Source organism: Callorhinus ursinus, unplaced genomic scaffold (genome assembly GCF_003265705.2).
Source record: "Callorhinus ursinus isolate GAN/ISIS: 27379988/994484 unplaced genomic scaffold, GSC_fseal_2.0 scaffold47, whole genome shotgun sequence".
Lineage (NCBI taxonomy): Eukaryota > Metazoa > Chordata > Mammalia > Carnivora > Otariidae > Callorhinus > Callorhinus ursinus.
In genome coordinates, this window is record NW_027397109.1 from 3549668 (window position 1) to 3565838 (window position 16171).

A 16171-nucleotide genomic window follows, 5' to 3' on the forward strand; every position below is an offset into this window, starting at 1 on the left:
ATCTGCTTTCAGCTCAGGTCATGATCCCAGGACCCTGGGATTGAACCCCAGGTCTGGCTCCCTGCTCAGAGAGGAGCCTGTTTCTCCTTCTCCCTCTGCTGTTGCCCTTCCTTGTTCTCTCTCTGTGTCAAGTAAATAAATAAAATCTTTAAAAAAAAAAAAGAAGAAGAATGTCTGCTCTCCTTTTGCAGTTAACATTGCTCTGGAGGTTCTAGCCACAGCAAGTAAGAAAGAAAAGGAAATAAAAAGCATCCAGATTAGAAAGGAAGATATAAAAATATCTCTATTTTTAGATGACATATTCTTGTATGTAGAAAATTCTAAGGAATCCAAATACACAAACACACACACTATCAGAACTAATAAGTAAGTTCAGCAAAGCTGCAAGACACAAGATCAACATACAAAAAAATCAATTGTATTCCTACGTGCAATCAATGAACAATTAAAAATAAAGAAAACAATTCCTTATATTATCACCAAAAATGATAAAATAGTTAAGAATGAATTCAATCAAATAAGTTTGACTTACATGCTGGAAGCTACAAAACATGACTAAATGTGCAAATAAATATTTTGATTGATATCTTGCACCATGCACAAAAATTAACTCAGAATGGATCATAGGACTAAATTTAACTATAAAATTTCTAGGAAAAAAGAACAAAGGAAAACTATTTGTAACTTTAGATTAAGCTAAGATTTATTTGATATGATGTCCAAAGAATGACCCAAGAAAGAATCTATAAAAGAAAAATTTATAACCCATAAAAGAAAAATTTGATAATTTTTACTTCATCAAAATTAATAACTCATGCTCTTTCATAGAAGAATGAAGAGACAAATCACAGATTGGAAGATAATATTTGCAAATCACAAACTGACAAAGGACTTATACCCAGATTATATAAAGACCTTTCAAAACTTGACAATAAGGAAACAACCACCTTTTAAAAATGGGCATAATATTTTATTTTTTAAAGATTCATTTATTTACTTGAGAGAGAGAGCACACGCATAAAGGGGAGGTGCAGAGGGAGAGGGAGAATCTCAAGCAGACTCCCTGCTGAGTGAAGAGCCAGACACAGGGCTCAATCTCATGACCCTGAGATCATGACCTGAGCTAAAATCAGGAGTCAGATGCTTAACCAACTGAGCCACCCAAGTGCGCCCAAAATGGGCATAATACTTTTAAAAGAGACTTCACCAAAGAAGAGATACAGATGACAAGACAAGAAATATCAGTAGTCATTAGGGATGTGGAAATTAGAACTACAGTAAAAAAACCACTTGCATACCTATTAGATGAGCCAAAATTTAAGATGATTGGCCATTCCAAGGTTTGGCAATGATGTGGAGAATTGGAACTTGCCTACAACACTGAAGAGAATGCAAAATGGTAGGATCACTCTGAAAAACAGTTTGGCAATTTCTTAAAATGTTAAACATCAACTTACCATCTGATTCAGCGATTCCATTTCTTTGATATTTTCCTGAGATAAATTAAGCATGTGTCCAGACAAAGGCTAGAAGCAATAGCCCAAGGCTAGAAACAACTCAAATGTCCAACTCATGAATGGATACACAAATGTGGCATAGCCATAAAATGGAACACTACTGAGTTATAAAAAGAGATGAACAATTGCTCTACACAACATTAATGAATCAAAAAATAATTATGCTGAGTGAATGAAGTGAGACAAAAATAAGGACTGCCTGCCTACTATTGGATTCCATTTATATAAAATTCTAGAAAATATGAATGAACCTATCGTAACAGAAAAATAAATCAGTGTTTGCATAGGGAATGCAGGTGTGAGGAGGGGCAAGAAGAGAGGGATTACAAAGAAGGGGCATGAGCATTCTTTTGGGAGTGATGGACATGTTCATCATCCTGATTGAGCTGATGGCTTCACAAGTAGGTCAAAAATGAACAAACTGTACACAGTAAACAGGCACAGTTTATTATATGTCAACTATCCCTCAATAAACCTGCTTAAATATCTCAAGATTTAGAAATCAACATATAAAAAAAATTCTCCCCTTTTAGACATGATTGTTATATGGTATTTTTTAACATGACAGAATGTAAAAAATATTATGGATAGGATATAAATATCAAATAAAGATTTGAAATAAATAAGGGCACCTGGGTGGCAGTCAGCTAAACATCTGACTCTTGGCTTCTGCGCAGGTCATGGTCTCAAGATTGTGAGATTGAGCCCCACATGGGGCTCTGCACCCTGCATGGAGTCTGCTAAGAGTTCCTCTCCCTCTGCCTCTCCTCCCTATGCTCATTCTCTCTCTCTCTCAAACAATTTAAAAATCTTTAAAAAATAAACATGTAAATAATCTACAATATTAACATGGGATTGCAGCTGAACTATTTGCTTGATTTTATGTCTAGAAAATACAAATCGTCTACAATAAAAATCTGTTATTCTCCTAACATAAAAAATATATATAAAAAGAAAGTATGACACTGTTCACACCGTAGATCATAAACTCAAGCATCTTTTGTTTTTAATCATGGGAACTTTTCACTACTAAAAGGCCATGAGCAGTGAAGATACTGTTTTAAGAATGTGCACGATGTATTTAGCCCATGATTGAGAGACATTTTGGTATCATGTGTCTGATTCTCTGATCTGTAAGCATTGAACTCAATCCTGACCCCATCAGACATAGCATACTTGCATATTGCAGAGAGGCAGCATAACTTGACTCAGGGGGTCAGTTGGGAATATTTTATAAATCCTAATTTCCTGAAATTGGATATAATAATGGAAGATGCAACAAAAACCAGAAAACCCAACCCTGCTTTCCCTTTCTTCTATAGTTCAGAGAAACTTTGTATCTTTGAAAGAATTCAGGATTGGAGCAAAAGCTTTGGTTTCCATGGGAACTGCCACAGTCCCTTTGCATGACTGTAGGCACATCATTTTGCTTGTCACAGCTCTGCTTCTCCTGTGAGATGCAGAACCCAATACTCCTTGGTGAAGATCACATGTGCCAGCAACCAGGAAAGCAGTGTGTCATTTGTAAAACATAGTACAAGTTGGTTTACCACATCCCCAGTGTTCCCTAGCAGGCTAGATGTGAGCCTTTCACTCTGATGGGGGCCATAGATGGACAGAGCAGAGAAAGCAAGCATAGACATAGTGCACTGACTTTGCAACCCATGGGTAGGCATTCCTGTCATATGTTCCTCCCCGTCTGACCATCAATTCCTGTATCCTTCCTGCCTCTTGCCCAGGATTTGGGCAATCGTGTGTTCCAAAGATTCCAGTTGTCTTTTTTTTTTTTTTTGAGATAGAGAGAGAGCAATAGCAGGAGGCAGAGGGAGAAGCAGACCCCCCGCTGAGCAGGGAGCCCGATGCGGGCCTCGATCCCAGCACCGTGGGATCATGACCTGAGCCAAAGGCAGACGCTTCACCAACTGAGCCACCCATGCACCCTCCAGTTGTCTTAAAATGACACTTCACCATTTCCGTGTTCATTGACAACAGAAGCACTGGCTCTTAACCATGAAACAGAGCTAGATATTATATAAATATTATATAAAGAGAGAACAGTGTGATGAGTGGTGTCCTCCAGAAAAAAAAATACATATATTCGTCCAATGTTTATTAATCCTATTTCTCTCCACTTTGATCTTGGGGTGATATGGGAGACACATGTGAATTAACAAATTACCCCAGCACTATAAATCCTTCTACTGCTGATAATAAGCAAACTGGGGTTTTATGTAGCCATTAGATATTGTTTGTGGGGCTTAATCCACCAGTGATGGAGAAAGCTCCATTAATTTGTATACCCTTTTTGTGAGTGATGAAAGCCTTGAAGCTGAAAATAAAATCAATTGCTTGTAGTTAAAGAATCCTCTCTCTGCTCTTCCAGAGTGTGGGTCACTCTGCTCCTCCATTACCAAAACCCCCTGCCTCTCCAAGTCTGTAACTCGCCCATAAAAATTAATACACAGCTGAAGCCTGACCTGCCCTTGGGATCGAAGCTGAGAGGCATGAGTGTGTTTCTACAATCTCTGAAATACATTATTTTTTTTAAGATTATTTATTTATTTATTTGACAGAGACACAGGGAGAGAGGGAACACAAGCAGGGGGAGTGGGAGAGGAAGAAGCAGGCTTCCCGCTGAGCAGGGAGCCCGATGTGGGACTTGATCCCAGGACCCTGAGAGCATGACCTGAGCCAAAGGTAAATGCTTAACAACTGAGCCACCCAGGCACCCCTGAAATACATTCTTTGAGCAAATCACCCATTCCAAGGAAAGCAAAGCTGCCTCTGCTGTGAATATTTCCTTTTGCTTTTTCTCAGACAATTGCTTTTCACGAAAACTTCACATTGAGCTATTTTTTGGGGGGGGGTTATTTATAAACATCACAACTTCTATAACAACAAAAATTCAGACTTTCAGAAGTGCACTGGGGTTTTTTTCTCCATGAATGTAAACACACTGCCACATGTAGTTCTAAAGAGTGCAAATATATTTTGTGTATATCTATACGCAGAGGAAGATGTTCTAAATTCCCTGTTTTTCCTCCCAAGCTTCCAGCCATGTTTCTAACTGCAGTCAGTGTTATGGATCTGTAAGAGGAGAACTATATGGATCTTTAAGAGGAAAACTGCCTTGTGTGAATGCATCTTGAGTCCTAACAAGAGGTAAAGGGGCTGTTTCTTGCATACTTATACTAAAACCATCCTCAGAAGGAAGACCTCCACCTTAGCTTGCAGTTAGCAAGATCCTTGCAATTAGCAACATCCTTTGCAATCCTTGTCTCCACTGGCTTGGGTATGATGACTGTGCATTCAGGCTACACACCGCATGCAGTTTATCATCTCTCGGTATTCATCTCTATGGATGAAACCTTCCCTATGGCAAAAGAAGTGAAGGAAATTTGTTTTTTAACAGAAATGTAAATAAACCAATGCATTTTTTCACTGGCCTCCTTCTGACAGACTTAGATCTGAGGAAGCATCTAGCATGCTAGGAGTTTGCTGTGTTTGCAGCCCATTTTCTTGATGGGTAGACTGACACTCAAGTGTTCAAAAAGACCCAAAACTCCATGTATAAGCTGAATGATTCCTAATCTAGAGACCTATGATTGAAGGTCTAGTGTATAACTCAGTTTTAAACTGAGTTCGGGTGCCTGGGTGGCTCAGTCGTTAAGCATCTGCCTTCGGCTCAGGTCATGATCCCAGGGTCCTGGGATCGAGCCCCGCATTGGGCGCCCTGCTCGGTGGGAAGCCTGCTTCTCCCTCTCCCACTCCCCCTGCTTGTGTTCCCTCTCTCGCTGTGTCTCTCTCTGTCAAATAAATAAATAAATAATCTTAAAAAAAAATGAGTTCAAGCTCAGCCTCCACTATAAAGATTATTTCATTTCTAATTCACTTTGTATTGACCAAAATAATAGAAAATGAAAGCAAATATAGCCAATTCTAGATAGAGCTCAATGTATGCTGGGTAAACACAGAGAGTCGCATCCAGAAAGTCCCAAACAGCAAACACCAGGCTCAAGTTACCATTCCAATAGATTTTCAAATGGTTTTACCCCCGGTTGATTTGTTCTGAGACAAATAGACCCTATATTCTACCTTCAAATGCCTGAGAGAACACAAGACCGAGGATTTATTGCTGAAAACCCCCAGTAGGTTAAGCATCTGCCTTCAGCTCAGGTCATGATCCCAGGGACCTGGGATCAAGTCCTGCATCGGGCTCCCTAAGCCTGCTTCTCCTTCTCCCTCTGTCACTCCCCCTGCTGGTACTCTCTCGCTCTCTTTCAAAAAAAAAAAATAAATAAATAAAATCTTTAAAAAGAATAGAATATACCCCTAGTTTTCTTCATTTGATATACAAAATGGTGCCATTTATGAATAAATGATAAATTCCTTAGACAATTTAAGATGAAATTCGTGGTGACAGCGATGGCAGAATCACTGTGGAAAGGGGGGGGGCACAAATAGAATTCTCAGGGAAATGAACAGAAGTAAAAATTCTATGGAAAATGCCACTCTTTTTGGATTTCTAAGTGAAATGGCCTTTTCCATAAGGTTGGTCCAATACCTCCGAGGAAAAGGGAAAGCTAGAAAACATTGAAGTGAGGGAGAAAAATTATATTTTTCTAAAAGATATGGAGTCTGTAGCATGACAGGAAGAATATATGAAAATTTGATTCTGGGTAACATTGCTATAAATAAACCATTCTACTGGAATTTTCCAAGTTCCTGGAGTTACAGGATGTTTTCTTATTTTTTCTTTGAAAAAAAAAAGGATCCTGCGAAAACTTTGTATCATTCTGGATCAATTGAAAATAGGTTAAGTGACATATTTCTTCTTTAGGATTGGGAGAAAATGTCATAGCTTTGCAGACATGAGCACAGATGAGACCCTATGCATAGGTCTTAGGACCTTATGCATCTGTTGGGATGTCTTCAAAGAAGAGACAGACATGATGGGCTGAGGCTCTCATCTTGCCACTTATAACTGAATAAAGTCAGGAAAAGTAGAAAATATCTCTGTGCTCTATTTCTTCCATCCACTAAGAACATAAGGAAACTAATCCCAGGAATGGTGATGTTGAGTAAAATTTATCACCAACATTATTAGGTCATAGGTTTGCCTAAATCCAACAAACTTCAAAGATGGTTATGAAATCTCAGTTGAACATGCCTGCCCACAAAGTGAAAAATGCCATTTTTGCAGTGGGTTCCTCAATTGTTAATAAACAACATCTTCTCTATAGTAGTCAGCCAATTCCATTCATGAGTGTGTAGGAGGACCTCTAAACCCAGGAGTCTCCATCAAAAGTTGAAAGACTTTGCCATAGTCGACACTCTCAGAATGAGACCCATTATTTGTGGAGAACAGATGCCCTTAATCACTCTAACAACTAGGTTAATATCATAAGCTCCAACTATTTCCAGCTAATGGCAATCCATCATCAAGCTTGAGAGACCAGAATGGAAAAAAGCAGACTTACAATTTGCCAGGATGATTTAAGGCCTGGCATTTAGAACTTTATGTTTCCATTGCTCTTTTGATGTGCCTCTTGGCTCTTCCTTTTCTTGATGAAAGCTCTCCCCTATTCACTCCCAAAGAGTCTAAATGCCTGTGAGGAAGTACAAAACCCAAACAGAAAGGTGTTCTGTTCAATATGGGTGATGAACCATCTCTTAAGGATCATCTGCTCCGGTCCCTAAGAGTATGATGATGTGCACAGGCAGGCAAAGGATCTCAGTTCATCCAAATGATGAGTGGCAGTTCTGTCTTCATGATCGTAAATATCTGAGCAAAAACTGTCAAGTCAGTGAAATATCTAGATATTTGGACTTCACTAATGACTAAACGGTCCAGAAAATTGATACTTGGTTTCAGTTATATATCACAACATATAGACCCAAACTGAATCTAAATTTGATCTACAGAAGCTGATAAATAAAAAATGTAGTAGATTATCTGGAGACAGAGAAGTTGATTGACATGGAATGGCTTCCATGCCTTATCTCAGAGAATGTCCAGAGTGATGAAGCCTTGGAGATTATATATGTAACTCCTTCCATTACAGAAAAAAAGTACCAGAGCCAGAGAAGTCCTTCTCCCTGTGATGGAGCTGGTCAGTAGCTGTGCCAGGACTAGAATCCAGACCTTCAGACAGGCCCAGCCTCCCCTTGTTCTAACTCCAAGGTGAGTATGGCCCATCACTTACTAACTGTCCAAGCCACCATTGCCATGCTCCAGGGTTACCCTCAGGCAGTGTGCATTCAGAGGCCACACCTGCATCATCCAATACTGAATGCTCAGTGCTTAGCATAGCAAAGGGTAGCCCATCCTGGATGAGCTACTGGGTTAAGTTAAGTGGAATTGAATTGAACTGGATCACAATAGCAACAGCAGAACATCAATGCTAACAGCACACATTTTTACAATGCCTACAATGATCAAGGCATTCTTTTTTTTTTAAGATTTTATTTATTTATTTGACAGAGAGAGAGAGAGCACAAGTAGGCAGAGTGGCAGGCAGAGGGAGAGGGAGAAGCAGAACTGGGAGCCAGATGTGGGGCTCAATCCCAGGACCCTGGGATCTTGACCTGAGCTGAAGGCAGACGCTTAACCGACTGAGCCACCCAGGTGCCCCTCAAGGCATTATTCTAAGTGCTTTATGTAATATTATGTTATATTCAGGAGCTAATGCTAATAGTAACCTCTGACACGGGTGCTAGATGGAGTCCAAACCATTATGGACACTGGAAATTAGTCTATATTCATTATTAAGATGATGACAAATGCATTGCATGCTCTCAGATCTCAGCTGTGAAAAAGAACACTCTTGACCTGAGCCTGACTATTGCTTCCACATAGCAAGGCCAAGCAACCTGGGCCAGTCTGGCTTGGTGGAAGACCAACTATGGTGGAAGACTAACAATATACCATGTTTGGAAAGTTACTTGGAATAGAAGCCAGGTTTTTATTAATATAAATTTAAATATATATATATTTATTTATTTATTTATTTATTTATTTATTTAGGTCAATGTGAAAGCTCTCTAACTTGGCAAAGCCCAACAGGCTATTAGGAGGCCTTAGGGAGCCCTGTGGGGCATGTTGTAGGTTGGCATTTACAGTTCGATGGTTGTTATGCACAGAATGTTTGTGTCCTCCCCAAAAACCATATGTTGAAGGCCTAACAGCCCCAGTGTAGGTAGCTGTGTTTGGCTCTGAGGCCTCTAAGAAAGTACTTAAGGTTAAATGAGGTAATTAATGGTAGGGTCCTTATCGGATAGGATTAATGTTCTTGTAAGAAAAGACACCAGAGAGCTCACCCTGCCCGCCGCCCCTTGACCACATCCAAAGGAAAGGCTGGGAGGCAACACAGTGAGTTGTTGACTATCTACAAGCTGGGAAGAGACTCTCACCAGAATCACATTTACCAGCACCTTGATCATGGACTTCTAGCCTCCAGAACTGAGAAAATAAATGTCTACCGCTTAAGACACCCAGTCTGAGGCATTTTGTTCTGGCCACCGGGGCTGACTGATACAAGGGGTTTGGGTTTTGTTTGTCATTCTGAGAAGGGGAGCAGAGAAAGGAAGTCTCTCCCTAGCATGCTACCCAGCCTGCATCATTAACCCCATATTTAGTCCAAAGTCACACGGAGGCCAGCAGAATGAAGATACCAAACGTCAGAGTGGCTCCCAGCCAAAAAGGCCAGATCAGGCTTGTATCTCTCTCTTGGCCCCACACTTCCCTACTACTGACCACTGCACCAATCCCCGCCTCCTGGTGTGGTTGCGTGGATCAAATTATAGACCACCTGCACAGCCCTCAGCACAAAGCCTGGTGATTGCTATTAGCATTTATGAGTGGAGACTATGAACTTTTGGGTAAAGAAAGAAGATCTTTGACCCAAACTTGAGATTGAATGCAGAACTTACCTCCCCACCACCCTCTCCTTTGCAAGTAATTCTTTGCTCTGAGCCTCAGTTCTTCAGCTGTGAAATAATCATGGCATCTATCTCGTGGGCCTTTGGGGACATTGTGCCACTTCCTGGCTTCTTGAGATGAATGTGATCGCCAAAGTGAGAGGAGTCTTTGCACGAAAAGTGCCTAGTCTGGGGCCTATGTCCTGTGTGTGGGGCTTTGGAAGGAGTTGTGAGGGAAGGTGCCAGATCTCCTGGACCCTAGGAGAGGCTCAACTCTGAGACCTATGCTGGGCAAAGCAGGAAGTGGCTCTGAATCTCAGCACACGTCATGAACTTGTGGAGCAGTGCTCCGGGATGAGACTCTGAGGACTCAGCCCTCAGTGATACATATGACCTTGGGTGAGTCACTACCTGCTCTGAGCCTCAGCAACTTTACCTTTAAAAGAGAGAGAAAGCAGGATTATTTCTCAGGGCTCTGCTATCCCCTGATGGTTAATGCTAATCTTTTATTGGAGTCTAAATTCGCAAAATGTGAACATAGGGCAGTTTTATTCTGTACACTTGGTCAGAATGATTTGTATTCCACAGCCTAAGTCCCTCACAGCAAGGTTGATGTGTGTTTGCACTGCAATAACCAAGTGTTTTATATTTTATAAAAGCCAAATTAATGATGAAAACTCACTAACGGTATTTTTCCTCTTCTCAATTCAAAGAAAATTGGATCCTTCATGTGTGTCAGAGTTGGTAGCTCACTGCTGTTAGGAAGGAGGGGTTATTTGAGATCCAGGGAAAGTGTTATGATCTGGAGAAATTTCTAGTACAAGGAACCAGAAGACCGCTATCCTGAAGCTTGCATGTAATGCACCTCGGCTAGCTTCCTCAGACTGCAATCTTTTTCAAAGGGAGTCTGCCAAATCCAGAAAAGGCCGCTAAGGTCCCACAATGAGGAGCTGGGCCTCTAGACAAAACAGGCTTCCAGCAAGGAACACTGTGGTGTCCACATAGACATCCCACACGTGGACAAACAGCCTCTACTGCTGAGTTGCTTTTATCAAGGCACGAGGCCGCCCTCCTTCTCAACAAAGCACCTGAGACTTCGGTAGGAATAAACTCTCTGAGCTTCGATGGAAGCTCCCCAAGCTGTGAGAAGTGGAGGGGGATATAAAAGGTCTAGAGTGGACATCTCAAATCCACACCCTAATCCATGGAGAAATAATCCTTCACTGGAGACAGTGAGATCACATTTTTCCCAACAGGAAAACACTTGCAGTGTACCAGGAAAGGATAAAAGTAGGTCTTGATATAAACTCAACCACTGAATTCTGTATTGTATGTTTTCTCTGTCCTTCTCTCCATATATAGATTATTTATCTTTCTATCGTCTATCTATCATCTATCTAGCTAGCTAGCTAGCTAGCTAGCTAGCTATCATCTATCTATCTTTCTATCATCTATCTGTTGAAGGTGTGCAGCCCCTCCAGCCAACCTAGCCTTCTTTAAGCTTTAGCAAGCATTCTTAGCCTACATAACTGATTAATGAAACCTTTCTTTGTATATCTATAAACCATGCATTCTTTCCTAGAAAGAACAGAACAGTTCTACACATCACCAGTTTCTCTTGCACAACCTCTCCCAGGCACCAAGGACCAGACTTTCTTGCCCACCTTCCAAGCAGAGAGATAACTCTGTAGCTAGCATCATCCAGTCTTCACGTAATCAAAAAACGTCATAGACCACTGTACCTCCTTAACTGATTAAACCCCTTTAAAAATCTCTGGGCCAGGCAGAAACCTTGGAATTGGCTCTTGGACAAGAGTTTGCCTTCTCCCCCAGGAGGCCAGCCTCTTGAATAAAACTCAAATTCCTTTCCAATGAAAACTTGCTTCTTATATATTGGCCTTTTGAGCAATGGGCAGCCGAACTTGGGTTTTGGTAACTCATCTATCTATCTATCTATCTATCTATCTATCTATCTATCTATCTATTTATCTATCTATCCATCCTCTATCTACCTAATTCCAAAAGAATAGGCACCAAAATGTTAATGCACCTATCTCTAGGAGATGAAATTATGGGTCATTTCTCATTCATTCAATGTGACTCAGTCTTACAATTGCTGGGACCTCAGCAGCAACAAAAGAGATGAAATCCTGACCTTCAAGAGGTTTACAAACTGGTGAGCAATTTCATTTAACCGATTTATTTATTTGCTTTTTTGCATTTTTAAATTTTTTAGAGTGAACATGTATTATTTTATGGCCAGCAAAAAGTATTAATTAAGAAAAACAAGAGTGAAACATCCTTGCTTATAATTCCTGTGTTTTTGCTTTATTGGTGGCAAAGCATTTTCCTTTCTTTCCAGCCTTCATTTACAAAATCAGAGCTTTAAAATTTAAACAAATATAAATTCAAATTCCTGCCCTGCCATGGGGCAGACTACTTAATCTCTGAACCTTGACGTCCTCATCCCAAATGGAGCATCCCTCAACCCCCATCAGGTTGTGGTGTGGATGCAATGATCCCCAAAAAGGACACACAGAAATGTGAGCATGAAGAAAAGGCTCAGCAATGGCTGGGGTTGTGCCTCCAAAAAGCCCTGATTTTCTAGGGAACAGGTGTAGCATTTCAATCACTGATGACAATGTCATGTACAGGGTAAGTTGAACAATTGAAACAAGGAAACCTTGGTTTTGATCCCAGCCCCACTAATTTCAACATGTATGGTCCCCTAACCACCCCCTTCCCTGAGCCAATTTTCTCACCTCTCAAGGGAAAAAAATGAAAATACCTTCCTACACTAATGTTAGGGCAATCAAACAAGATGATGAACGTGCTTTGAGAACTGTATTGTCAACTGCAGTGAGTTGCGTCAACTGCATGGTCAACTGTGTCAACTACACGTTCAACTGCGCTGCCAACCACACTCTTGGCCAAACCAAAATTCCCTCCTTCTGATAAGATTCTGGGAGGAGAAGACAGAAAAAGACTTGAGTTAACAGCATACTCTTGCCTTGTCCCTATCTTAGAAGCAATTGAACTTTTCCTGATGTTTTATCATTCTAATAGTTATCTGTTCTTCTCCAAGGGATGAGGTTGGGTTCCTGGTGATCATTGGAAGACCACCAAACATCCTTCTCATGAGAAGACATTTCCAGGTCAGATGTATCTTCCAAGCTTATGTCAACTGTCCAAATGAATATTCATATCCCAGAGGAAACACATCTTCTCCATGTCACCAGACTTACACCTGCATCCTTTCTCACCTAATGGCACCATCCAGAGCCCAACAATTGTCTTGGGCGGGAATGGAGTCTTCTTACACCCTGTCCTCTCACTCACTCAACAATTAGTCCCAAGTCCTTTGCTTCAATCTCCAAAATACTTCCCACCTTCCTCCATCCCCCAACAATGATGTAGGCCCTCCTTTCTTCTCTCCTGGAAGAATGAAACAGCGCCCTAAATGCTCTCTGTCTCCATGCTGCCTACTACATAAATCTGGTCATGGCATCTGCCATCAAGAGGAGACGGCAGAGCCGCAGTTGGCCCTACCACACCATTCAGACCCTTTTATGCAACTCTGCCTTTCCCACTGGCCTCATCGTTCTCCCTTCTTTGCAGTGCCTCGAGCACTCTCTCATTTCCCTGAGCCTTTGCAAATGTTACTGCAGCCTGAGCACACTTTTCCCATCCTCGTTTGAACTCCCAAGCTCAAATGTTAACTGAGCTCAGTTCTGTAGAGCGCCTCCCCTCAGGGAAATGCTTATGCATCTGGGGCTGTAATTTTATTTTGAAATGCTCCAGGCACCTATGCTTATCACTGTCACAGTAACCACCATGCCACACTCTCATCTCAATATCTCCTCCGGGATGGGAGCCACGTCCTACTGAACTTTGTAATTGTGACACTCAGCACCATGCTTGCCCCATTAAGAAGCCAGTACTTCAGGATTCCTGAGCGGCTCAGTCAGTTAGACGTCTTCCTTTGGCTCAGGTCATGATCCCAGGGTCCTGAGATCGAGTCCCTCATCAGGCTCCTTGCTCAGCAGGGAGCCTGCTTCTCCCTCTGCCTGCCACTCCCCCTGCTTGTGCTCTCTCTCTCTCTCTGACAAATAAATAAAATCTTAAAAAAAAAAAGAAGCCAGTGCTTCATAAATGTTCAACAAATAAGTGAGTAATGATGAACACATGCCATGAGATTTGGTTTCTCTTTGTTTGCCCTACAATTTTATGGCTCAGAGAGCTTGTCTCTTCTCTAACCAGAGTAGAGTCATCCCTCTGTGGTCAGTGCTTTGTCTGCCTCTTCTGGGCTGTTCCAAGAGTAGCATTTAGCCTCAGATGGAAGAAGGTAAAAAAAAAAAAAAAAAAAAAAAACCCTGCCGTTTTGATCCTGGAAAACATCAGTGACAACTCGTGGTAGAAGTTTATAACCATGTTGAGGTGCTACTCAGTTGCCAGGATTTTGAAAAGAAAGGATTCAACAAAGGCACCAAACGAGGTGTGGTGTGAGGAGAGCCATGTCATGCCTGGAACACTGCTAGGCAGGAGAAGGCCCAGAGCAATGGCAGATCCCAGAGGACGCCCCTCCTGACCTAGGAGAGAAGGCTTGGCTTTAAATCAAAAGGACATCCTGATGAGATGGGGTAAGTCAAACAGATGGGGAAGGGCTGGTCAGAGAAAAACAAAAAGCAACCCAAATCAGTTCATCCAGGACAAGGGAGCTGGAGAGGGGCCATGAGCCAGAATGCAGAGGGGCGGGAGTTAATGAGGCCAAGGGACTTGTCTGTGTCCAAAAGGCAGATGGGAGGCTGTGCATTTAGGACAGCCCTCCTGCAGGGGTCCAAGCAAGCACGGGACTCCTTCATTTGACTGACTCCTTAATCCATCCTACAAAACCAAGGGCCATAGTGAGAGAGGGTCATTGTTACTCCTGAGAAGGCAACATGGAAGACATGATGGTAAGGTCACTCGTCATTTCCTTCCTAATACAGGTAGGAAGATCACAGACAGACTGAGGTCAAGGCTGTTTGCACCCCAGCTCCACAAGTTACTTGCTGTGGATCTTGGGCAAGTTGCTCAATCTCTCCGGCCTGTTTCCTCATCCCTGAAATGGCATGGCCTGTTCACCACCAGATAACATCTGTGGCAGGAAAGTGTATGGCATGGTGGGAGCATATTTTCTAGACTCAGCAAAATGTGTGTATATAAACAGTATAGATGTGTTGAAAAGACAAGTCTATATTTATGATTTTTGCAAAAATCTCCAAGCATTATAAAATGCATATTTAACTAAATGCATGAGAGAGAAAGATCAAGAAAACTATGGAGGAGTACAAATGAAAGATGGGCCGGGATAGAAGTAGGGGCCTGAGAAGGGAGATGGAGGGAGGAGTAGCAGGAATAGTCTAAAGACCTGTGACCCCAGCCCATTGGAGCTTCCAGGCCCTAAGGCTGATGCTCTTCAAACTATTCCAGGTCCTGTGGTCAGCAGGAGAAAATAGCCTGTTCCCAACCAACTTGGTATTATTCTTCTGCACCATTAAACTAGGCCCCCTAAGTCCACAGCAACACCAATGGCTAACTTCAGAAGTGGTCAATACTTAGAGCAGATCAGAAAGGCAATCAAGGCAACCCTAGTGTTTTTGCCCACACCTCTGAGTCAACACCAAGGAGAGGCCTGGCAAAGAAATTGGAGACTCCAAGGCTGTTTCTTCTAATCCAATGGTCCTCTCTTTTTTCAGTCTCTTCTTTCTTACAAACCTAGGTCCTAACCCAGAGGGTCATTAACAATGCCTTAGCACATGGTATATGAGCAAAGATAATAACCCAAAGATCCTGACTCAATTTCAGCCTAGTTAATTGCATCCTGCTCACCAAGGCCATTTCTTGCAAAGACAGTCATTAGAGCAACTAAGGGACTCCCTCCCAACTCGAACGAAAAGTAACCCTTCCCTCTGGGATCTTGGCCAGATGCCAGTTCGGGTCAGTTTGATTCCACCCAGTAGGACAAGAGCTTTTGCAGAAGATTGGGAAGTGGGGCTGCTTCATGTTTCATAGGTCATAGGTTCAAATCCTATTGAGCGGCTGCTTTCAATAAGACCTCTGTTAATGATCAGGGGATGGGGAATGAACCCGGGAGCATTTTCCTCACTCTCTTTATTTTGCCTCAACAACTGTCTCCCTGGGAAAATTATATAAGCCCACTGCCCAGAGCCAAGTTGGCCCTCTCCCATCCCATAAGACATCTGGATCCATTTCCAAGAACTGCACTAGAATTGCTTGTCTGCCCAGGAGGGGGAGCGGGGTGGACCTTCATTTCCTATTCCTATGATTTATGCAACAATATAAATTACAGGGATTCAATAAAGCAAAGTCATATAACAAGTACATTAAACTCAGGTGCTCAATATATGAAATGATATAAAATGCTGATCAACACATTTTGACGTGGTAGTCAATGCTTGACAATGTGTGATCACATGTATGCATTTACACACTTGTGTATGGAGGAAGAGAATCCTAACACAAAATATCAAATGGTGATGGTTGCACATATCAAATGCTTATTAGGTGCTAGGCACTGGGTTGGATTCTCAACATGAATCATCCCATTTGTCCCTCACAACATCCCTTTAAAGTCATCACTAATAAGATCCCCATAAATTAGATGATTCAACTGCCTGGGGTCATACAGCCAGTAAATAGTGATGCCTATATTCACACTCCAAGCATCCAGG